Source organism: Somniosus microcephalus, chromosome 3 (genome assembly GCF_052327205.1).
Source record: "Somniosus microcephalus isolate GS21.2 chromosome 3, FLI_Smic_1.0, whole genome shotgun sequence".
Lineage (NCBI taxonomy): Eukaryota > Metazoa > Chordata > Chondrichthyes > Squaliformes > Somniosidae > Somniosus > Somniosus microcephalus.
This window is the reverse complement of record NC_140989.1, coordinates 346,707,323-346,731,189: the sequence shown is the minus strand read 5'-3', so window position 1 is coordinate 346,731,189 and position 23,867 is coordinate 346,707,323. Positions and strand designations below refer to the sequence as shown.

Sequence of the window (23,867 nt, the reverse complement as noted above, 5' to 3'; positions counted from 1 at the left end):
TAGAATGTTGAGCACCATAGTCACTACAATATTTAACATAAAATTTACAGCACATTATCGGACATGCCAACTCTCATGAATTTATCGTGAGAGATATGATTTCGAAGTAAAATTAAGCCTCCACTCATGATCTTGCGATAGAACTCTCAAATCTCAGGGCTTTTTTATCTACTGGCGTGATTCACATGAAGCATCCGGCCCGGTATCCCTCTCTCTCTCTCTGCCACCAGTAATGAACGGGAGTAGGTAGCCGGGAGTCACTCTCCTCACCGCGCCCACACCCCCCACCACCTGATAACCCGCTGGGGAATTAAAACAAATAAATAAAATGAAGCCTAAGCCGAGTGAAGAGCCGATTACACTCTACAATCAAACGTTTGTTTCGCCAGCTTCGCTCCCCCACTGGAAGTCAAGCTCGCACGTCGCCGACGTCCCGGTACCATAACGCCTCGACTGATGTCTGCGCTGTCCAATCAGCGATGGCCGCCCAAAAGAAGGTGGGACCAGCTTCGGCAGGCTTTGTTTCGATTCCTTCCCCCCCCCACTTTGCAATTCTTAAAGCGGTAATGCACCACATGCAATGCTCAGGATGCAACGCGCATTACTGTAGCTGCAGGTTGCACAAGATATTTTTTATTGCTTTTTCTAATAAGCCGATAAGGAGACACTGGGGTCTTCCCATCAAACAAAAGTGCCCCCTTTTTTTTAAAAAGAGGGGCACAACTAATAAAGAAGTAAACTATAATACAAAAGGAAACGTATAAAATCACTGTCATTGTAACCTTAAACTGAGATGCACAGCAACGTGGCGATAACAGGTAGAATTTTTTAAAAGTTTTTTTAATGCATTTTCAGCTGCAGTGATATAGAATCATAGAATGGTTACAGCACAGAAGGAAGCCATTCGGCCCATCGAGCCCATGCCGGCTCTCTGCAAGAGCGATTCAGCTAGTCCCACTCCCCATATAATCTTTGTAAAGAGTTCTGACCTGTTAGAAATTAAATAAGCCACTAATGAGGTTTATAAACCAACTGTTAATCTATATTGGTTTAAGTTTAAAAAAAATAGCAACTCATGATTTACATACCAAATCTCTTGATTTTTAAGAGTTTGTCTCTTATTTATGAGTCGGTGGGGTTGGCCTTACTGCATTATTCCTAAGCATCAGCCATCGTGAGATCCTTTTCTGGATGGTAAACCATATTTTCAATCATTGCTTTTTGCACAGGGACAAAAGATCTGATCGTTCAAGTTCCATATTCAGTTAGTGTATCTTAATGTAGCTCCTTAGATTTTCTTTTGCTCAGTAAACACATTTTTTCTTATTGAATTTTCAAAATTGAAATTCATATATATATATATCTCAATCTATTTCCTGAAGCCACTGTACCATTTGATAGCGTGTGGGAGAAGTACATTGACACATTAAGGTTTCTCAGCCTGGTTGTGCTTGCACTGGGAACACTGCAGGTGTAAGGTTTGAAGCAATTTAATCCTTCTGGGGTTCAGGTGGGTCAGAGTGCGGAGGAGTTCTTGCCTATTAGGGGGCCGCTCATTGTTCGTAAAGTCAATTTGATTTAGTCGCTTTGTCATGTGTGCTTTTCATCCACAAATAGCATGATTGTAGCAGCAGCGTGCCCTGATCAGCTCTTCATGCTGGCGAAGTGTTTAAAATCAGATGGCTTGCTGTAAACTACTTCTTTGTTTAGCTTTGAATTTGTCGTAAATGGCCGGTGCACAAAAGGCAGCAGAATGTTTTCAGTCTGGTACTTTTATCATTGTTACTTTCTGTTAAGCTGAGTGGTACTGGGGGCAAACTGCTTTAGGATCATAGCTGTTGCGTTATCCTGGTAGCCTTTTGTTTTTCTTATCTTATTGTAAATGTTATGACTGTTCAAACACACCTCTTGTATGACTTGGAAAAAAAGTTTCTATTGCTTTGAGCTCTGGTGTTTTGACAATGCTTTTCTCTGCAGGTGCTTCTCAACAATCTCTGCTGGCTTTTGTGCTGCAGGAAGTGAAGGCTGTTAAACGTGGCCGGTCAGCTGCTGGGCTCTGCACCTGATTCCAACAACCCAGCTAATGAACGGTTCTGTAAACACACACACGCTGAATGACCACTCATTCACATCCCACCATCTTCCAGACATAAACACTTCAACCCATCGAAAGACATTATCAGAGTCATCAATTTTGCACTAAGCCTTTTCTCCACAATGTTGTAATATTGCATTCAGACCACCAACACATTTCAAGGACAGATGCTCCAACATTAGAGCGATGACTAGCAGCGAAACGTAACAGGAGAAATGTCTTAAATTTGTTACCGTGTGATCAGAAAACTGACTCTCTTGGCCCAAACATTCACAGACAGCAACAGTGAGAATAGGTTGGGGGAGGGTTTCCCCTTATTTTCATTTCTTACAGCATCATTGTAAAGTACATTTGTAATGTTGGCGGTTATCTTCTGTATTATCCTATGGAGCAGCAAATGCCCCTCACCGCCTGACTATGCACCACCCCACCTGACGATGTAAAATATTGCAGAGAAATTTGTGGTTAGTACCAGCTGATCTCCTGTGGCAGTCTTGGTTTAGCGCATGGAGGTGATGTTTAACTGTGTCAGCCGTGGTTCAGTGGGTAGCACACTCGCCTCTGAGTCAGAAGGTTGTGGGTTCAAGTCCCACTCCAGGGAGCTTGAGTACATAAAGCTAGGCCGACACTCCAGTGCAGTGCTGAGGGAGTGCTGCACTGTCGGAAGTGCCGTCTTTCTGATGAGATGTTAAACCGAGGCCCCGTCTGCCCTCAAGTGGACGTAAAAGATCCCATGGCACTATTTTGAAGAGGAGCAGGGGAGTTATCCCTGGTGTCCTGGCCAATATTTATCCCTCAACCAACATAACAAAAGCAGAGTTATCTGGTCATTATCACATTGCTGTTTGTGGGACCTTGTTGTGTGCAAATTGGCTGCTGCATTTCCCACATTACAACAGTGACTCCACTTCAAAAGTACTTCATTGGCTGTAAAGCACTTTGAGATGTCCGGTGGTCATGAAAGGCGCTATATAAATGCAAGTATTTTTTTCTTTAACTGCGTAGGTGGCCTGCCTCTTTAAGGCCGCTGCTCAGGTACTCGCTATATGGAAGTGATCTAAATTTTTTAAATGCTATGACATCTGAAGTGTGATGTATGGTTCAAAACTTTGATATATTCCATAGGTAGATTGTTCTGCACATTGAAAGCATTTTTTGTTTTTAAAGTGTGGATATTACTCTTAAACGCAACAAATATTTCTAGAGTGCTCCCCATGTACAGAAAGATGTCTCAAAGCACTTTACAGCATGGAGGAACAGAGTGGGCATCAAGGTAGAGGGCAAAAGGGAAGTTAGGGGAGAAGAGGGCAGAAGAGAAGGATTTTTAAGGAAGCCATATGAAAGCAGGGAGGGAGATGACAAGGTGGAGGAATTAGGAAAGGGGGCTGTAGTGAGTGAAAGAGCAACGGCTGCTGGTGTTGCCGAGGGAGTGGGGAAACGAGGAGTAAACCTGTGTTAGATGAGTGAAGGGTGTGAGCGGGATGTACATCTAGAGTAGCTCACTGAGGTAAGGCCATGGAGGGCTTTCGAATGAAAGACAAGCATCTTAAAATCACTTTGCTGAGGAGGAAGCGACTTCAGAAGATGTGGTAAAATAGTTTTCTAGCATTTAAAAAAAATCCTCAAAAAAGAAATGACCAGAGATTTTCCCAGTGGCATGGATGAAACTACACCGCTGAACCGCACAGGCCAGGGAGGTCCCAGCTTCAAGCCTCATTCTCGGTCGAATTAGCCAGTCTCAGTTAGCAGGCTTCATGCTGCCGAGCGCTGTCCAGTGATCCTTGCTGGACAATGCAGACACTGGGTGAGGACAGGATTGGGCTTCACTGTGAAAACCGCCGTGGACAGGTAGCGTGAAGAAGCTTATCATAGAATCTTACAGCACAGAAGAAGGAGGCCATTCGGCCCTTCGTGCCTGTGCCAGCTCTGTGGTAGAGCTATCCAATTAGTCCCACTCCCCGGCTCTTTCCCCACAGCCCAGTAATTTTTTTCCCCTTCAAGTATTCATCCAATTCTCTTGTGAAAGTTACCATTGAATCTGCTTCCCATCACCCTTTTAGGTAGTGCATTCCAGGTCACAACAACTCGCTGTGTAAAACAATGTTTCCTCATGTCATCTCCAGCTCTTTTGCCAATCACCTTAAATCTGTGTCCTCTAGTTACAGGCCCTTCTGCCACTGGTAACGGTTTCTCCTTATTTACTCTAACAAAACCATTCATGATTTTGAACACCTCTATCAAATCTCCTCTTAGGAGAACAACCCCACATTTATGGTTTCTGACAGCCCATGAAGAATGGTGAGGTACCAGTGGACTTTTTATTTCTGCTCTTCAGAGATAGGTGATGCTGGCAAGGCTGCATTTATAGCCCATCCGTATTTGTCTTTAGTTGTTCTGAGAAGATGGTGGTGGCCTTTCTGAGAATTGGTTATTTTATTTTTTTTACAACTGAGTGGCTTGCTAGGTCATTTCAGGAAACATTATGAGTCAACCACAGGGAGGAATTGGAGCCATGTATAGGCCAGACAGAATAGGGATGGCAGGTTTCCTTCCCTAAAGGAAATCAGTCAACCATTCAGCTTTTTAATGACAGGACAGAAGGGAAGACAATCAGAAAATGGCACTAATGCCTTCAGGAGCAACCTTATACGCAAGGGTGAAGATTGTGTCTTTCCCATAAAATACAACAATAATCTTTAATGATTGTGCACTGAATTGTGGTAGATGTGCAGACTTACTGTTGCAATACCAAGACTTTTAAGTAGACTCATGATGAACCCAAATTGCAAGATTTGCAGAGCCATTCTATAGGCTGGATTTTGCCGGCGCTCAGAGGGCGGGTCAAAGGTTAAAATAGTTTTGACTGACGGCGGGTTCCAATCCCGCCATCAACCCGCCTCCAAACAATTTTCCCACGTGTCGGGTCCCTGATTTGTGCATGGACCCGACCCCTAGTGGCGGGAAGAGGATTAAAAGCAATACCTGCCTATTAGCAGGTAGATACTAGTAGTTGATAGGCTATTTTTAAAAATTTTGCCACTTCTGGCTTGGGTTTCCCAACATCCGGACACCACGCCAGGTAAGTGTGGGGTGTTGTGAGTCTGCTGTAATGTTTCTGGATTGATGACAGCTGCAGAAGTGGTGTGAAGGATCCAATGTTGCACTGGTGAGTCTCCAAGGTAAGAAAATGTTGGGAAATGCATTTTTAATACATTTACACATTTCTTTAGATTACAAGTTTTGAAGTCTATGTCCAGTGCCACCTCATTGGGAGAACCTCTCTCACCAGTGACAGATCGCTTCTATCACCTCACCTGCAGCTGCCATCTATTCCAACCTATGGAGGGAGTCATTGGAGAGCCTGGGCGCAAGAGGTCACCTTTGTACAGTGATCGTCAGATGTTTTCAGCACCTCAATGCTGTCAAACACTGAGAAATCAACTGTCAAAAAAAATTGTGCGTGATCCCTTTAAGGAAACCGGCAGATGACGCGTCATCAAATGACGTGTTATCTGACTGGCTTCCTCTTAATTGGCCGGCAAGCCCGCAAGGTCAATCGACGTAAAATCACGTCTGTGGGCCGGATGCAGTTGAGGGCGGGACTGGAAGCCAGAAACTACCTGACCCAGACCCAACCCGCCTCCATTGAAAAAAATCGCGGCCTATTTATGTGTCTGTGGAGTGCGAGATAGGTGCTGTAGTAATGACAAACGCACAGTATTATTGAGACACTATACCTTGTTATTCAACCTTCCTAATCCAATCAGGCATCGTCATTTGGGTTCAACACTTCTGCTACAGTATAATACTGACCTCATTGACAGTACAAGATGGCAGCAGAACATCTCTACTGATGTTCATTGTGCACATACATAACTCAGTCTCTACACATGTTCCACAAGACATCGCTATCATAACGATGATGCCGACTTTGCAGGGAATATGCAGCCAGTTTACAATCTGCAACCTGGGAGTTTGTTCCCGAGGTGTTGCTCCTTCCTGCTGAGAAGGGGAACCAGAAAATAGCAGAAAGGAGCAGCAATGAGATCAGAGGACATGGAGAGATATAAACAGCCTTAAAGTTAGAATTATCCCAAAAATTGCAGGGACCAGATTGAGGGAAATAGCAAAAGTGACGAAGGAGGTATTAAATTGTATGTACGTCAATGTCCGTAGTGTAACTAATAAGGTTGGTGAGCTGCAGGAACAAATTGTCACAAGGGATTATGACATGGTTGCATTAACAGAGACATGACTCAAACAAGTCTAGGAGTGGGTTCTTCATATTCCTGGTTACCAAGTATTCAGGAATGATAGAGAAGGATAACGAGGTGGGGCATGATTAAGGATGATGTTACCATTCTAAATAGAAAGAAACATAGAAGATAGGAGCAGGAGTAGGTCATTCGGCCCCTCGAGCCTGCTCCGCCATTTAATGAGATCATGGCTGATCATCCAAATAATAATAATAATAATAATAATTCAACTTTTATTGTCATTGCACAAGTACATGAACAACAAAATGTGATCTTGCAAGCTCCCATGACTGGGAGAAGCAAAGCCGCTGTGTCGGTGCGCGCCGCCATTCCATTTCCACCATTCCTCCTGTCCAACAATCTTCAGCCCAACACCCGGGCCTGCTCACCAGGCGCTCCTCCCGTAACCTTCTCACCAACCGCCCCTCCTCGGGGCTCCTTCCGTGACCTTCTGCACCTGGTCTTCCCTGATGGTCACCCCTCCAGGTACTAACCAGGCCTGGCCCTAGCTTAGCTTCCAAGCCTTGCCAGTGACCCTGTCCCTAGTCCCATGTCCCTGTCCCTGCTTTCTCCCCATATCCCTTTAGCCTTAAGAAATATATCTAACTCCTTCTTGAATATATTTAATGAATTGGCCTCCACTGCCTTCTGTGGTAGAGAATTCCACAGGTTCACCACTCTCTGGGTGAAGAAATTCCTCCTCATCTCTGTTCTAAATGGCTTACCCCTTATCCTTAGACTGTGACCCCTGGTTCTGGACTCCCCGGCCATCGGGAACATCCTTCCTGCATCCAGTCTGTCCAGTCCTGTTAGAATTTTAGAAGTTTCAATGAGATCCCCTCTCATTCTTCTAAACTCCAGCGAGTATAAGCCCAATCGACCCAATCTCTCCTCATACGTCATTCCTGCCATCCCAGGTATCAGTCTGGTGAATCTTCGCTGCACTCCCTCCATGGCAAGAGCATCCTTCCTCAGATAAGGCGACCAAAACTGCACACAATACTCAAGGTGTGGTCTCACCAAGGCCCTGTACAACTGCAGCAAGACATCCTTGTTCTTGTACTCAAACCCTCTTGCTACGAAGGCCAACATACCATTTGTCTTCTTAATCGCCTGCTGCACCGCATGCTTACCTTCAGCGACTGGTGCACAAGAACACCCAGGTCTCGTTGCACTTCCCCTTCTCCCAATCTATTGCCGTTCAGATAATAATCTGCCTTCCTGTTTTTGCCACCAAAGTGAATAACCTCGCATTTATCCACATTATACTGCATCTGCCCAATCACCCAATCTGTCCAAATCATACTGGAGTTTCTCTGCATGGTTCTAGGACTAAATCTAGTTGGCTTGAGCTAAGGAAGAGAGGGCGAGCTGTTACATTGCTGGGTGTTTTTATTATATAGAGTTCCAAATAGTGAGAAGGAGATAGATGAGTGAATTTGTTTGCAAATTTCAAAAGGCATGTAACAAAAATAGAGTAGTAATATTAAGAGACTTTAATTGCCCTAATATTGACTGAGAAAAACATAGTGCTAAGGGTAGGAAAGGAGTGGAATTTCTGATGTGTATCGGACAACTTTCTCGATGCGTCTCCAGTCCAACAAGGAAGGAAGCAGTGTTGGATCTGGTTCCGTGAAATTAAGTAGGGCAAGTGGAGTGTGTTACAGTAGGAGATCATCTAGCTAACAATGACCGCAACATAATTCAGTTTAAAGTAATTATGGAAAGAGACCAGAAAATATCGACGGTAAAAATGCTCAACTAGGGAAGAGCTAATTTCAGTGATTTAAGAAGGGACCTAGCAGAGGTAGATTGGAAAAGGCGATTGCAGAGTAAAGCAGTAACTGAGCAATGGAAGTCATTCAGGGAAGAGGTAGTTCAGGTACAAACTCGGCATATGCCTTTGAAGGGAAAATGTAGAGCATCCAAAGTAAATGTGCCCTGGAAGCACAAAGGAAATAAAATAAAACAAAAAAAGGAGGCTTATGACAAATGCCAGGAGCAGGGTTCAGTTAATAACCAGATAGATTATGGAAGGTACAGGAGGGATTTGAAAAAGTTAATACGGGAGGCAAAGAGAGGTTACGAGAAATGAATAGCAGGCAACATTAAATTGAACCCTAAAACATTTTGTCCGCCAATGTAATAGAGGTCGTCAAGATGAAGAGAGGTTTTGATAGAGTAGATAGCGAAAAACTATTCCCTCTGGCGAGTGGGTCAATAATCAGAGGTCATAGATTTAAAATCATTGATCGAGAGGGGAGATGAGGAGAAATTTTTTCACTCAGAGTTGTCGGGATCTGGAACGCTCTGCCTGAAAAGGTGGTGGAAGCTGATTCTTTGAGGATGAGGAACTTACAGGGTTACGGACAAAATGTGGGGATGTGGGACTGAGCACTATCGCTCTTTCAAAGATCCAGCACAGGCACGACATGTTGAAGACCCTCCTTCTGTGCTGGAAGTTTCTATGATTCTATAATTCTATGATTCCACTGCAGCATGGCGTTTGGGTTAACAACAACAACTTGTATTTATATAGCGCCTTTAACGCAGTAAAACATCCTAAGCCGCTTCACAGGACCATTATCGGACACTGAGCCACATAGAGATATTAGGACAGGTGACCAAAAGCCTGGTCAAAGAGGTAAGTTTTAAGGAGCGTCTTAAAGGAGAGAGGGGTAGAGAGACAGAGTTGTTTATGGAGGGAATTCCAGAGCTTAGGGCCTAGGCAGCTGAAGGCACGGCCGCCAATGTTGGGGCGAAGGAAATCGGGGATGTGCAAGAGGCCAGAACTGGAGGAAGGAGTTCTCAGAGGGTTGTAGGGCTGGAGTAGGTAACAGAGATAGGGAGGGGCGAGGCCATGGATGGTTATTGGCAAAAACAGATAAAAGTGGATTTTAGTATATAATGGGTTAATTTGGGGAATTAAAAGGGCAGTGTATCTAATTGATTTTACATTACCCAAGAGCTTTGCCTTGGAACTTTTACATATTTACATTATGCTGCAGTCGATGCAGAGCAGAGATGTACTCTTGAGGTCTGTTTGTATTAACTTCAACAGTTGTTTAAAAGAAAAGCAACAACCGGCACCGAAGGCTTATACATTGGCGGAACGTTTACAGAGATGCTGCAGCTGGATACTGCTGGCTTCCTCCGTTAGGTTAACCTGAAATTTTCATTCCCAGATGTCAAGTAATAGATGGCAGCAGCTGCCAATAACAGCTGTGCTGATGTGCGTGAATCATCGATCGATTGTCAGTGAGGGTTACCGCACTCTCTGCACGCCTGTCTGCATTCAAACCTGCTGCAACAGGTACTCGCAATGAATATGTGAAACTCAATGTGCTCGAGGCTGCTTTCATTTCAAATTTTAAAAAAAACATTAAATAGCAAACCCTTGACTACTGTATATTCAGACCAGAAAGCACAGTCTGAGGCAAATTTGTTGGGTAAGGGTATTTAAGGTTATTGGGCAAGGCTAATAAGGGATATGGAGCCAAGGCAGGTAAATGAAGTTTGGATACAGATCAGCCAGGATCTAATTGAATGGTGGAACAGGCTCGAGGGGCTGAATGGCCTAATCCTGTTCCTAGGAGAAAGAAAGTGAGAGGGAGAGAGATTATTCGCATAGCTCGGTCTCCATTAGGCATGAACTGCTTATAAAGTCCTGGGTTTTATTGCCAAACAAGCCAGGGATACCTCAGCTTTGTGGCAAGCCCTGCTCAGTCCCTGCAGCCCACATCCTAAGACATGGTGCTCAATCTATCCATCGAGGGCGGCTGAAAAGCTGACAAGGTTCCTGTATGATTGAAACGCACGGTTATATCTGCGACATTACTTAACCTGAGAATCTGCAGACTTGTCCCGCAGTCTAAGCACAAATGAAGCAAAATAAATAAATTGCATTCTCTGTCTAAGTGTGAGGGAATGGTGACTGTTCCTATGCAATACATCTCAGTGGGAGAACTGTTTCATTTATCACACAGAATATTTTTAAAACATGGACGTACACGAGTGTAGTTGTCAGATGGGAGCGGGATCCCTCTCTGGATTTAACAGTTTGCTGACACTCAGAGAGTCAGGTGAGGAAAGCCGAAGGAGGTTGGAACCTATGGAACTGTACCTCAGCAAGAAGTAAATGTGAGGGGAGAATATTAGCAAAAATAACTAACTGGCTGTCTTACTGTGAAAACAATGGCGACTAATATGTGAGCACAAAGAGTGTTTACTTACAGCTGCAGCCTGTTAACAACACCCTATTAACAATTCACACTAAAAAGGAAGATTTTGCTTACACACCAGAGACTATCTTCACACATTCACAGTGCTTGTTTAACTGGAGTGACTGGATGAAGACATTTTTTGATATCCCATTTATATCACAGAACTGCTTCCAATGGAAGCAGCTTGGTAATATATAGTCCAGCACACCCGCTATCAAATCTTCTCCATTTGTACTGCGGGTCTGATTTGACAATAGCAGAGAAAGAAAGACTTGCATTTATATTTATAGAGCAACTTTCACGACCGTAGGATGACCCAAAGTGCTTTACAGCCAATGAAGTACGTTAGTAATGTAGCAGCCAACTTGTGCACGGCAAGATCCCACAAACAACAATGGGATAATGACCAGATCATCTTGTCCAGTCTCTTCCCACCTACATCCGTGACTCTTCGGACGCCCTCCGCCACTTTAACAGTTTCCAGTTTCCTGGCCCCAACCGCTTCCTTTTCACCATGGACGTACAATCCCTCTACACCTCCATCCCCCCACCCGGATGGCCTGAGGGCGCTCCGCTTCTTCCTTGAACAGAGGCCCGACCAGTCCCCATCCACCACCACCCTCCTCCGCCTGGCTGAACTTGTTCTCACATTGAACAACTTCTCCTTTAACTCCACTCATTTCCTCCAAATCAAAGGTGTTGCCATGGGTACCCGCATGGGTCCTAGCTATGCCTGCCTTTTCGTGGGCTATGTGGAACAATCTTTGTTCCAGTCCTACTCGGGTCCCCTCCCTCATCTCTTTTTCCGATACATTGATGACTGTATTGGTGCCGTTTCCTGCTTTCGTCCTGAACTTGACAATTTCATTCACTTTGCCTCCAATTTCCACCCTTCCCTCACCTTCACATGGTCCATCTCTGACTCTTCCCTTCCCTTCCTCGACTTCTCCGTCTCCATCTCTGGGGATAGGTTATCGACCAATATTCACTACAAGCCCACTGACTCCCACAGCTACCTGGACTACACTTCCTCCCACCCCGCTTCCTGTAAGGACTCTATTCCATTCTCCCAGTTTCTCCGTCGCCGCCGTATCTGCTCCGACGATGCCACCTTCCACACTAGTGCTTCAGACATGTCTTCCTTTTTCCACAACCGAGGATTCCCCTCTACCGTGATTGACACTGCCCTCGACCGTGTCCGTTCTATCTCCCGCACTTCTGCCCTCACCCCTGCCCCTCCCTCCCGGAACCACAATAGGGTTGCCCTTGTCCTCACCTTTCACCCCACCAGCCTCCACATTCAACAGATCATCCTCCGGCATTTCCGCTACCTCCAAAGTGATCCCACCACCAAACGTATCTTCCCCTCCCCTCCCCTTTCAGCATTCCGCAGGGACCGCTCCCTCCGAGACACCCTAGTCCACTCCTCTATCACCCCAAACAGCCCTTCCCCTTCGCCTGGCACCTTCCCGTGCAAGCGGAGGAGATGTAACACCTGCCCCTATACCTCCCCCCTTCCCACTGTCCAGGGCCCCAAACACCCCTTCCAGGTGAAACAGCGATTTACTTGTACTTCTCGCAATCTGGTATACTGTATTCGCTGCTCACGATGCGGTCTCCTCTACATTGGGGAGACCAAACGCAGATTGGGTGACCGCTTTGCGGAACACCTCCGTTCAGTCCGCAAGGGTGACCCCGAGCTTCCGATCGCCTGTCATTTTAATTCAACGCTCCATTCCCACTCGGACCTCACCGTCCTTGGCCTCTTGTATTGTTCCACGGAAGCTCAACGTAAACTCGAGGAACAGCACCTCATCTTCCGATTAGGCACTCTGCAGCCTTCCGGACTCAATAGCGAGTTCAACAATTTCAGATCATAACCTCGGCCATTTCATTTTTTCTTGTAATTTTTCCACTCCTTCCACCCCCCCCCCTCTCCTCTCCCTCTTTCCTTTTGTTTCGCTCTCACACCTGGCAGCTATCCCTTGCCCTGCCAGTACACTTTACACCCAATCTCAGCCTATTACCATCTCGTCTAGCTTCTAACACCTTTTATTGTCTCTTTTTTACTTCTTTTGTCCGATCGCAGCCCTGCCTCCGATCTATCTTTTCTTTCCAGTTTTGAAGAAGGGTTCGACCCGAAACGTCAACTCAAATTTCTGTCCACAGATGTTGCCTGACCTGCTGAGTTTTTCCAGCATTTTCTGTTGTTATATCTGTTTTTATGATGTTAGTTGAGGGATGTATATTGGCCAGGACACCAGGAAGAACTCTCCTGCTCCTCTTCGAATAGCGTCATGGGATCGTTTACGTCCACCTGAGAGCGCAGACGGGGCCTCGGTTTAACGTCTCATCCGAAAGACGGTACCTCCGACAGTGCAGCACTCCCTCGGTACTGCACTAGAGTGTCAGCTGAGATTTTGTGCTCAAGACTCTGGAGTGGGACTTGAACCCACAACCTTCTGACTCCGAGAACGAGTGTGCTGCCCACTGAGCCACAGCTGACATTCAGTCATATACAGCTGCTGCAGGAGTGGAGGACACAATTTTAAAACAACTCAGTCAGTCAGTGCCAAATCATTTTGACACTCTGATCAGGTGATCCCCGATACCAGAGGTGGGGGGGGTCCATACCGACCTGAAATGGGGAAAGCACACATTTGGACCATTAGACCGAGAGGTCAGTCTACCCACAGCCAGGCCCAAGATGGCAGACCAGCCAATGTGTTGTCAGCAGTACCCAGTGGTTGGAAGCACCTGGTGATTCCCCCTCCCAAGGGGAGAGGCTTGATGCCTCCAATGGGACTGCCATCAGTCACTACTTATAAAGGTTACCTCCACCTGAGCCCTTCCGATTGGGGGTAGCCCTGTGCAGTAAATCAAGACGTTTCCATTAAGAGGCTTCTATTGCTTCACCTTTACTAGGTATAGGCCGGTTAAAACAAAGGCCAACCAATTTACAGATGAATAATTGACCCCAAAATGTATCCGTGAATTAAAGCTACATATCAGGTTCAAGAAGGAAATATATTGGAACAGATTGAAATGTAACAGATTACTGCATTGCATAGAGTCTGTGGCAGATTAGGGCTGATCTGAGTGAAGCCCTTCCTCGATCTGTCTGAAGTTCCTAGACATTTTCCAGTGCAATGGTATTTTTAGAAATGCAAAATACCATCAGAATGACTGTGTATAAAGTGCACCAATGTTAGAGGGTAACTTTGCTGGTGCGCATGTGGAAAGTATCCTGCCCCAGGGAAGATACATTTTTCCTGCCATCTCACATTTTTCCTGCCATCTCATGTTCATTAACGGGAGCATGTGCAAGGATGGATTCTAAATGAGCCTGTCATCTGTTACTCGTCTAAACAGGCAGCTGGTAATTGAGAAAACCTGTGCCTCTGGCAGGTGTGGTAATCTTGTTAAAACACACGCACAACACTATCTGTCAACACATAGCAGTTTATCGTTCAACCAAGATCATTGTACAAATTCTGTTGGAAGTAATAGGTTACACACCAGATCTGCACCACAGTTTAATCAAAGTAAAGGCTGGAAATATCAGGGCCAATTAACTCTACTCATGGGGTACATTGAACAGTTTGCCACAGCAAGACTTATCTTGAACCACTGGCTCAATTTAATTTTTGTGCAGATCCATTATCTGCACTCCAGTTAACTGACTTCCCAGTCATCTGTGAGAATGTTCAAAATACTTGTACAAGATGCAGCCTCATTACACACACCCTTCTGTTCTTTGTATTTCATCTCCTTTTCTTGATGAATAAAGCTACGTAACATTTCTTTTGTTATTTATTGTACTTATTGGGGGAGAATTTCCACAGGGGTCTCCAGATCTCCTGCTGCACCTGCAGTGGAAGATTGGCAGAAACCTTGGGAGGAATGGCGTAGTGGGTTCAAGTCCCACTCGAGAGACTTGAGCGCAAAAAAAAAAAAAAAAAAAAATCTAGGCTGACACTCAGTGCAGTGCTGAGGGAGTGCTGCACTGTCGGAGGTTCTGTCTTTCAGATGAGATTTAAACCAAGGCCCCGTCTGCCCTCTCAGGTGGACGTAAAAGATCCCATGGCACTATTTCGAAGAAGAGCAGGGGAGTTATCCCGGCCAATATTTATCCCTCAGTCAACATCACAACAAACAGATTATTTGGTCATTATCACATTGCTGTTGTGGGAGCTTGCTGTGTGCAATTTGGCTGCCACATTTCCTACATTACCACACTTCAAAAGTACTACATTGGCTGTAAAGCACTTTGGGACGTTCGGAGTTCATGAAAGGCTCTATAGAAGTGCAAGTCTTTCTTTCTTTGTTTCTTTAAACATCTGTAACATATATTACTACTGCTCTGTTTACCACGAGTTTGGTGCCGGGTTTGAGGTCCTGGTCTTCAAACACTCCCTTCCTCAGGTGGCCGAAGGCTGCACTGGCACACTGAAGGCGGTGTTGGACTTCGTCATCGACGTCTGCCCTTGTTGACAGTAGGCTCCCGAGGTATGGAAAGCGGTCCACGTTGTCCAAGGCCTTGTCATGGATTTTGATAATCGGGGGGCAGCACTGTGTGGCGGGGGCAAGTTGGTAGAGGACCTTTGTCTTACGGATGTTTAGTGTAAGGCCTATGCTCTCATACGCTTCGGTGAAGGCGTTAATGATGGTTTGGAGTTCGGCCTCAGAGTGTGCGCAGATGCAAGCGTCATCTGCATACTGTAATTCGACGACAGAGGAAGGGACGACCTTGGATCTGGACTGGAGGCGACGGAGGTTGAACAGTTTCCCGTTTGTTCTGTAAATTAGCTCCACTCCAGTGGGGAGCTTACTGAGGGTGAGATGGAGCATTGCCGCAAGGAAGATCGAGAAGAGCGTTGGTGCGATGACATAGCATTGCTTGACCCCGGTCCGTACATGAATTGGGTCTGTGGTGGAACCATTGGTCAGGATCACGGCTTGCATATCGTCGTGAACCCGCCCTCCTGTATGCCTCAGAGACATGGACCATGTACAGCAGTCACCTCGAAGCACTGGAGAGGTACCACCAACGCTGCCTCCGCAAGATCCTGCAAATCCATTGGCAGGATAGGCACACCAACGTTAGTGTTCTCGCTCAGGCCAACATGCCCAGCATCGAAGCTTTGACCACGCTTGATCAGCTCCGATGGACGGGTCACATTGTCCGCATGCCCAATACGAGACTCCCAAAACAAGCGCTCTACTCGGAGCTCCGACACGGCAAGAGAGCCCCAGGTGGGCAGTGGAAACGCTTCAAGGACACCCTCAAAGCCTCCTTGAAAAAGTGCAACATCCCCACTGACACCTGGGAATCTCTGGCCCAAGACCGTACAAAGTGGAGGAGAAGCATCCGGGAAGGCGCCGAATACCTCGAGTCTCTTCGCCGGGAGCAAGCGGAAGCCAAGCACAAACAGCGGAAGGAGCGCACGTCAACCCAAGCACCCCACCCACCTGCCCCTTCAACCACCATCTGCCCCACCTGTGACAGAGACTGTAGGTCCCGCATTGGACTCATCAGTCACCTGAGAACTCATTTTTAATGTGGAAGCAAGTCGTCTTCGGTTCCGAGGACTGCCTAAGGAAGGAACATATATGCAAGAGCAAAACTTTCATATGGCAGTCTCCAGTATCCATCAGTGGTTTCATGGAACATAGGAATTGCTAGACAGAACAATACCAAGGTCCATCTAATTTGTCTTCTCCTATCCTGGTAGTCATAGAATACAATGATAATGAAGCTAGATCTGCTTCTGGCTGCGGCGGCGATGACCTTGTACAAAAGGTAGGTACTGCATGGTCCCTCCATGGTCTCGGCCTTTCCTATCTCTGTAATCTCCTTCAGCACCCCCCCCCCCCCCCCACCCCACCCCACCCAGAGATATCTGCGCTCCTCTAATTCTGCCCTCGAGTATCCCTGATTATAATTGCTCGACCATTGGGGGCCGTGCCTTCTGCTGCCTAGGCCCTAAGCTCTGGAATTCCCTGTCTAAACCTCTCCGCCTCGCTAGCTCTCTTTCCTCCTTTAAGACACTCCTTAAAACTGACCTCTTTGACCAAGCTTTTGGTCACCTGTCCTAATTTATCCTTATGTGGCTGGATGTCAAATTTTGTGTCTTAAAATACTCCTGTGCAGCACCTTGGGACGTTTTACTATGTTAAAGGCATGATATAAATACACGTTGTTGTTGTGTTATCAGGACCAGTGTGATCTTCTGGACTAGTTTTGATCGCCTAGTGGGGTCGGCGAAGAATTTCCCATTTAATCCCAAATTGGTCAGGGTTTTTTCTGATTTTCCGCCTCTCCCAGGAGCTCACATGGCTTTCAGGTGGAGTGCGGAGCAATGTTCCCTCTAATTTGTTTTTGGGTGCGCAGCCCCTTAAAGGGCTTCAGACCGCGGCCGCGCGGCTAAACAAAAACATTGGCACGGAGTCTATATATCGTCATGCACAATTGTGAGAGACTGGCTGGATGGACCAGAAGGTCTTTTCCTGTCTGCCATTGTTTGTATGTTCGTAAGTTGTTGACTAATCGTAGCAATCAATTAGTCTACAACATGACGTGAGGAAAACTCCCAGTGGTGGAGGTCTTTGAGGACCATAGGTCCAAAGTCACCTGTTCTTCCCAAGCATGCTACACTCACCACATATGTCTTAAATTACTCATATACTGCATCCCAAAATAGTATTTTCTGCAAGAAATCTAGCTAATTTGCATTTGAATGATACTTTGTGCTTTCTTCCACCATCTCCCCAGAGAGCCTGTTCCGTAGATTGACCACTCGCTCACTGCAATATTGTTTTGGCAGATTGTATTGCGTTGGGAGGATTTGATTGTTTCGGGATTTTCTTAGTTTGAGGTGTATGCTTGTGACAAGCTATTGTGTGAGACGGTGCATACAAGTAACAGCGTCTGACAAGTAACAGAAATCTGAATGACAACCAAAAACTCCCATTCCTACTGGGAGAGGAGAGAAGCTGTATAACACTGGCGGCACACTATGTTACAGCTTGCCATGAACAGAGGGACAACCAGTAAACTAAGAAAATATATATAAACAATGCGAATGTATATTTATACACTCAGAGATATACCTGTTTATACACTGTATGAATAGAACTGCGTTTATGTGCTAAACCATAAATGTATTTTGATGCTTTGGCAACATAAGATGTAACTTATCATGCCAATAAAACGATTTGAATTGTGAATTGTGTAAACACACTAATCCCTTTCTCAAACCAGTAGGCGGCAAGTAAATGTACCTACACCGACATGAATCAGGTGCGAACCAGCATGAGACAGGATACAGATTACAGGGTCACTCAGCATGGTGTTAACACAGCAATACACCAACCCCCTCATTATGAAATCAGGACTAGCATTTCCTACTTTCACATAGGCTCCAGTTCGAAACTCATAAAACTACATTTACAGGTCTCTTCAAAATGACTGCTAGCAGATTTTACAGCCACTTATAGTTAAGATAAGCTGTAGTTTGACCTTTAAAACTAGACTTGAAAGCTAGACTGTGGATTTATAAACACTATAATATCAATCAGGTCAGATTCTGACAGCAATTAAACTCAACAGATAACCTCATCTGTGGAATTTCCCTGCAATCCATCCAGGGTAGAGAGAGTTTGGAAAGTAAATGACTTGTACTGTTCCACGCCTGGCTTATCTTCTGATCACATTCTACTGGGCTCTTGGCCGAGTTTCAAATCCTAAATAAAGCCTCCACCAGGTTTCCCGCCGCCGCCGCCACCCCGAGTTTATTACGCAATGCAGAGCAGGAAATTCCTGGATTTGAGTGGAGTCCAGGTCTGTGCTGAGTCAGTGGACTTTAGTGGGGCAACAGTTGGCATCGCTGCTTTTGGGTCTCGGAGGGGAATATCTGCCAGGGTTTCCGCTCCTGGTCACTGTTAAAAAATCCGCCGGAAGGGAGATTGTATGAACATCAGATGGAGTTTGGCTGTGATGGATAAATAGCTTGCTGACACTCACTGTCAAGGCTCAATGATCGTTTGAACAATGTACCGTAGGGCAGTGCCTCTTGAACCAAATGCCAATGAGCAGTCAATGCTTTTGGGAGGGGGAGGGAGGGGCCAGATAAGAAAAATTGAGGGAAAAAATTGGGGAGAAAGTGAAAGTCCCTTCCAAGCTACATCACAAGGTAATGCACGAGGCATAAAGTTAGTAATGATGAATCATTCTGTTCTGTCCACAATGTAATGTAGATAACAACCTCAAATCGAGATAAACTTATCTAAATGGTCGGAAAATCATTTAATAAAAAAGGTAGACCGGCAATTTTCATGTTGCTTACATAACCATTACTTTTAATCAGTGAACTCTTGTCACACTCAACTGTCAGCTCAATCTGCTGTGCCATGACCAACAACAATACAAACCGTTCAACCAGCATCCAGGAGGTAGAAAATCACCAAATCAGTTATGTGTCAACATTGTGAATTCAGGATGAAATTCCTAGTTCACTTGGTTATAAGAGGATGTAGTTCTAAGTGCAGTTACTGGTCAGGGATAAAATTCCTAATGCAGTTAATTATTAAGGAATGATATTCCTAATGCAGGTAGTAATTAGGGGGAGGTTTATCTGCCGCAGTTGGTAATTAGAATAAGAAATTCAAAGTGTTAGTAATTAGGATCATACATTTCCAGTGTAGTTAATAATTAAGAGATGCTATTCCAATGCAGTAATTAATTACAGTATTAAATTCCTAGTGGAGTTAGTAATTAGGAGATGATATTCCTAATGCATTTACTAATAAGAGGATTAAATCCCAAGAGCATTAGTAATTAGGGTATTAAATTTCTCCTGCACCTAGTAATTAGGAGATCATATTCCTAAAGCAATTAGTAATTAGGGGATATATTCCTCATGCAGTTAGCTAATTCGAGGGTCTAATTGCTAATGTAGTTACTGATATGGATAAGGAAAGTTGTAATGCTGTCCTGTATGAACTAGTTTGAAAGATTTTGCAGACACTGTCCCACGGGAATCTTCCACATAATGCTGAATGAGAGATGGGAATGAAAAAAGTAAATTGCAAACATAGAGCTCTGCTCCAACTGTCTTTGTAATCTTTTATTTCATTAGCCACAACTAAACACACAACTGGACTCGGGACTCATTCAACACATTAGCATTTCTTGGCTAAACATCACATACATCAATCGGCAAAGATGAAAAGAATTGCTGGCCAGGAGTAGCTGGATCTGCCTAAATAATTGTTGGAGAAGATTTATTTTTGTACCTCCTACTAGTCCCAAATTATTTATTTTTATTTATAGCGTGATGTCATCTAGAGTCAGCATTTTAAAATGCCGACGATGGCCATCAAGTGCAGGATTGGCTGGTGACTCAAGGTTATGTGCAGGTCCAACAGAAATCGGTGGAACACAAACAGGTGCTCCCCCAAGGCAACCCAAAGAAACGGCTGTTCCCCACAGTAACCTGAAGAAACAGGCGCTCACAACGCCAAACCATCAAAACAGGTGGTCCCCGTGGAAACCCAGTTCAGCTAGAAGGCAATTATTTAAAGGTTGCATTGACTAACACAGTAACATATCCCTAAACTTCATTATCTACATTCTGCCCCTTGGCAACATCATCTGCAGACATGGGGTTAGCTTATACATGTACGCTGATAACACCCAGCTCTCCCTCACCCCTGCCTCCCTTAATCCCTCCACTGCCTCCGTGTTGTCAGACTGCTTGTCTGACATTCAGTCTTGAATGTATCTCAATTTCCTGCAGTTAAATATTGTGAAGACCAAAGCCATCGTCTTCGTCCTCTGCCACAAACTCCATTCTCTAGCCACCGATTCCAACCCTCGCCCTGACCACCATCTCACGTTGAACCAGACTGTTCGCAACCAACGTTCCCACTAAGCTGTGCAGCCACGCAGCGGTCTGGAGGTCCCGCACAGGCCACTCACCGGCTTTTCAATTGAAGAATCCGCACAGTCACGAAAATTTGTATGGGTCGTGCATGAAAAAAAAAATTAGAGGGAACATTGTTCATAACCTTAGCGCCCCATTTGACTCCGAGCTGAGCTTCTGATCCCATATCCTCTCCGCCATAAAGACCATAACATCGGTAGCACATTTCATAGAATCATAGGGCTGGATTTTGATACTGGAGGCGTGACTACAACTTTCGGGGTTGTAGTCCCGCCTCCATCGAGTTGTGGCCAATCCACGCGATTTTCACTTGATTGACCTTGTTGAGCCCGCCCAGCAGGCTCAGCAGGCCAATTAAGGGCCACCCGGCAACAGGTGACGTCACAGATTGACATTTCATCTGTCAAGAGCTTTTGACAGATGAAATATCAGCATTTGACAGCTCTTTGAAGCTGTCAAACACTGACAATCTGTACTCTAAGTTAATTCCTTCCTCTCAGGCTGATTTAGAGATCTCTCCAGAACAGAAAGCTGAATGCTGCAACTTTTGACAGCTCGCGGCCATTCTGCTTTCTGTGCCGGTGAGACAAGGGACTCCCAAGACCTGAAGGAAGGAAGGCTGTAAAGGTAAGTAAAGGTAAGTAAAACTTCTTTAAACACTTTACACACACCAAACACACTTACCTCTGCACTCATGCACCCATCACTCACCTGAACACCGGACATCTCAAACCCTCCAAGACCTTCAGCCCGACGGTCCGCCTCGCTAACTTGGCGTGGTTTGGAGCCATCGGGAATCCCCCACTTCAGAATAAAAATAGGGATTAGGCTAAAAACTGCCTGTTAACTACCTGTTAACAGGCAGTTAATTGCCACTATCCCCTTCCCACCTCGGGGAGGCGGCTCCTAGCACAGGTCGGGTATCCGCCTCCTTTGAAACTGGCATGGAGGCGGGTTGGGGCGGGATCCCGCCTCCACGGCCCAATGAAAATCCTGCCCATAGAATCATTACAGCACAATAGGAGACCATTTGGCCCGTCGAGCTCATGCTGGCTCTCTGCAAGAGCACTTCAGCTAGTCCAAATCCCCCGTTCTTTCCCCGTAGCCCTGCAATTTCTTTCCTTCAGATACTTATCCAACTGCCTTTTAAAACCACGATTGAATCTGCCTCCACCACCCTTTCAGGCAGTGCATTCCAGGTCATAACCACTCACTGCATAAAAAAGTTTTTCCTCATGTCGCCTTTGGATCTTCTGCCAATCACCTTAAATCTGTGTCCTCTGGTTCTCAACCCTTCTGCCAATGGGAACAGTTTCTCTCTATCTACTGTCTAGACCCCTCATGATTTTGAACACCTCTATCAAATCTCCTCTCAATCTTCTCTGCTCTAAGGAGAACAACCCCAGCTTCTCTAGTCTATCGACGTAACTGAAGTCCCTCATCCCTGGAACCATTCTCGTAAATCTTTCCTGTACCTTCTCTAAAGCCTTCACCATCCTTCCTAAAGTGCGGTGCCCAGAATTGGACACAATACTCCAGTTGTGGCTGAACCAGTGTTTTATAAAGGTTCATCATAACTTCCTTGCTTTTGTACTCTATGCCTCTATTTATAAAGCCCAGGATCCCGTACGCTTTTTAAATCACTTTCTCAACCTGTCCTGCCACCTTCAACAATTTGTGCATATATACCCCCAGGTCTCTCTGTTCCTGCACCTACTTTAGAATTGTACCCTTTAGTTTATATTGCCTCTCCTCGTTCATCCTAACAAAATGCATCACTTCGCACTTTTCTGCGTTAAATTTCATCTGCCACGTGTCCACCCATTCCACCAGCCTGTCTATGTCCTCTCGAAGACTATCTTCCTCACTGTTCACTATACTTCCAGGTTTTGTGTCATCTGCAAATTTTGAAATTGTGCCCTGTACACCCAAGTCCAAGTAATTAATATATATCAAGAAAAGTAGTGGTCCTAGAACCGACCCCTGGGGAACACCACTGTATACCTTCCTCCAGTCCGAAAAACAACCGTTCACCACTGCTCTCTGTTTCCTGTCACTTAGCCAATTTCGTATCCATGCTGCCACTGTCCCTTTTATTCCATGGGCTTCAACTTTGATGGCAAGTCTATTATGTGGCACTTTATCAAATGCCTTTTGGAAGTCCATGTACACCACGTCAACCGCATTGCCCTCATCAACCATCTCTGTTACCTCATCAAAAAATTCAATCAAGTTAGTATGTTTTTTGTATCTCCAGACTTGACTATTTCAATGCTTTCCTGACCGGTCACCCATCCTTTATCCTCTGTAAACTTCAGTAAATCCAAAACGCTGCTGCCCATATCCTAACTCACACCAAGTCTCGCTCATCCTTCGCCCCTGACCTTGCTGACCTACATTGGCTCCCAGCTGCCCCAATGCCTCAAATTTTAAATTCCCATCCTCGTGTTTAAATTCCTTCATGGCTTCACCCTTCTCTATCTCGGTTACCTCCTCCAGCCTTCCAACCCTCCCAGAACTCTCCATTCCTCTAATTCTGGCCTCTTGCGTCTCCTCCGTTGGCGCTGTGCCTTCAGCTGCGTAGGCCCCACGCTCTGGAATTCCCTCGCCAACTCCTCGGTCTGCCTGCCTCACTCTCCTCCTTTGCTAACTCCTCTGTCTGCCTGCCTCACTCTCCTCCTTCGCCAACTCCTCTGTCTGCCTGCCTCACTCTCCCCCTTTGCTAACTCCTGTCTGCCTGACTCACTCTCCTCCTTCGCTAACTCCTCTGTCTGCCTGCCTCACTCTCCTCCTTCGCTAACTCCTCTGTCTGCCTGCCTCACTCTCCTCCTTCGCCAACTCCTCTGTCTGCCTGCCTCACTCTCCTCCTTCAAGAACCTCCTTAAAACCCACATTTGACCAAGTCTTTGATCATCCCTCCTAATATCTCCTTTGTCTCAGAATTATTTTGCTTAAGCCTTGGGATTTATTTCTCAATTAAAAGGTGCCATATAAATACAAGTTGTTGCGGTTGTTTAAAGCAAAGGTTAGCTTCTAACACTTTCTCCAGTTTGTTGACGATATGCAGATATGGTTAGATGAAGTAGAGTAGGAGGAGTGGAGCATAAACACTGGCATAGACCAGTTGGGCCTGTTTCTGTGCTGTAAATTCTATGTAATAGTATTAACAGATCTGAACCATAATGACAAATCTCCTAAAAATGATAGAGGAGTCTCAATGCGTCCGAAGGTTTATAACAAAGTGAGAGCTATAAATAAATCCTGCTAAACAGCTATTTATTTTGCATGTTCTAAAAACAATTGCTCCTATTTGCAGCTTCTGGCGACTCTGCACAACATACCTCCA

At 45.4% G+C, this 23,867-nt stretch overlaps 1 protein-coding gene across 2 annotated transcripts in view; it reads right to left on the bottom strand.

Moving 5' to 3' along the window:
- The window catches only part of bcar3 (BCAR3 adaptor protein, NSP family member), a 219,140-nt gene that overhangs the window by 146,453 nt on the left and 48,820 nt on the right, over positions 1-23,867 (bottom strand). The gene's annotated exons all lie outside the window — the stretch shown is intronic.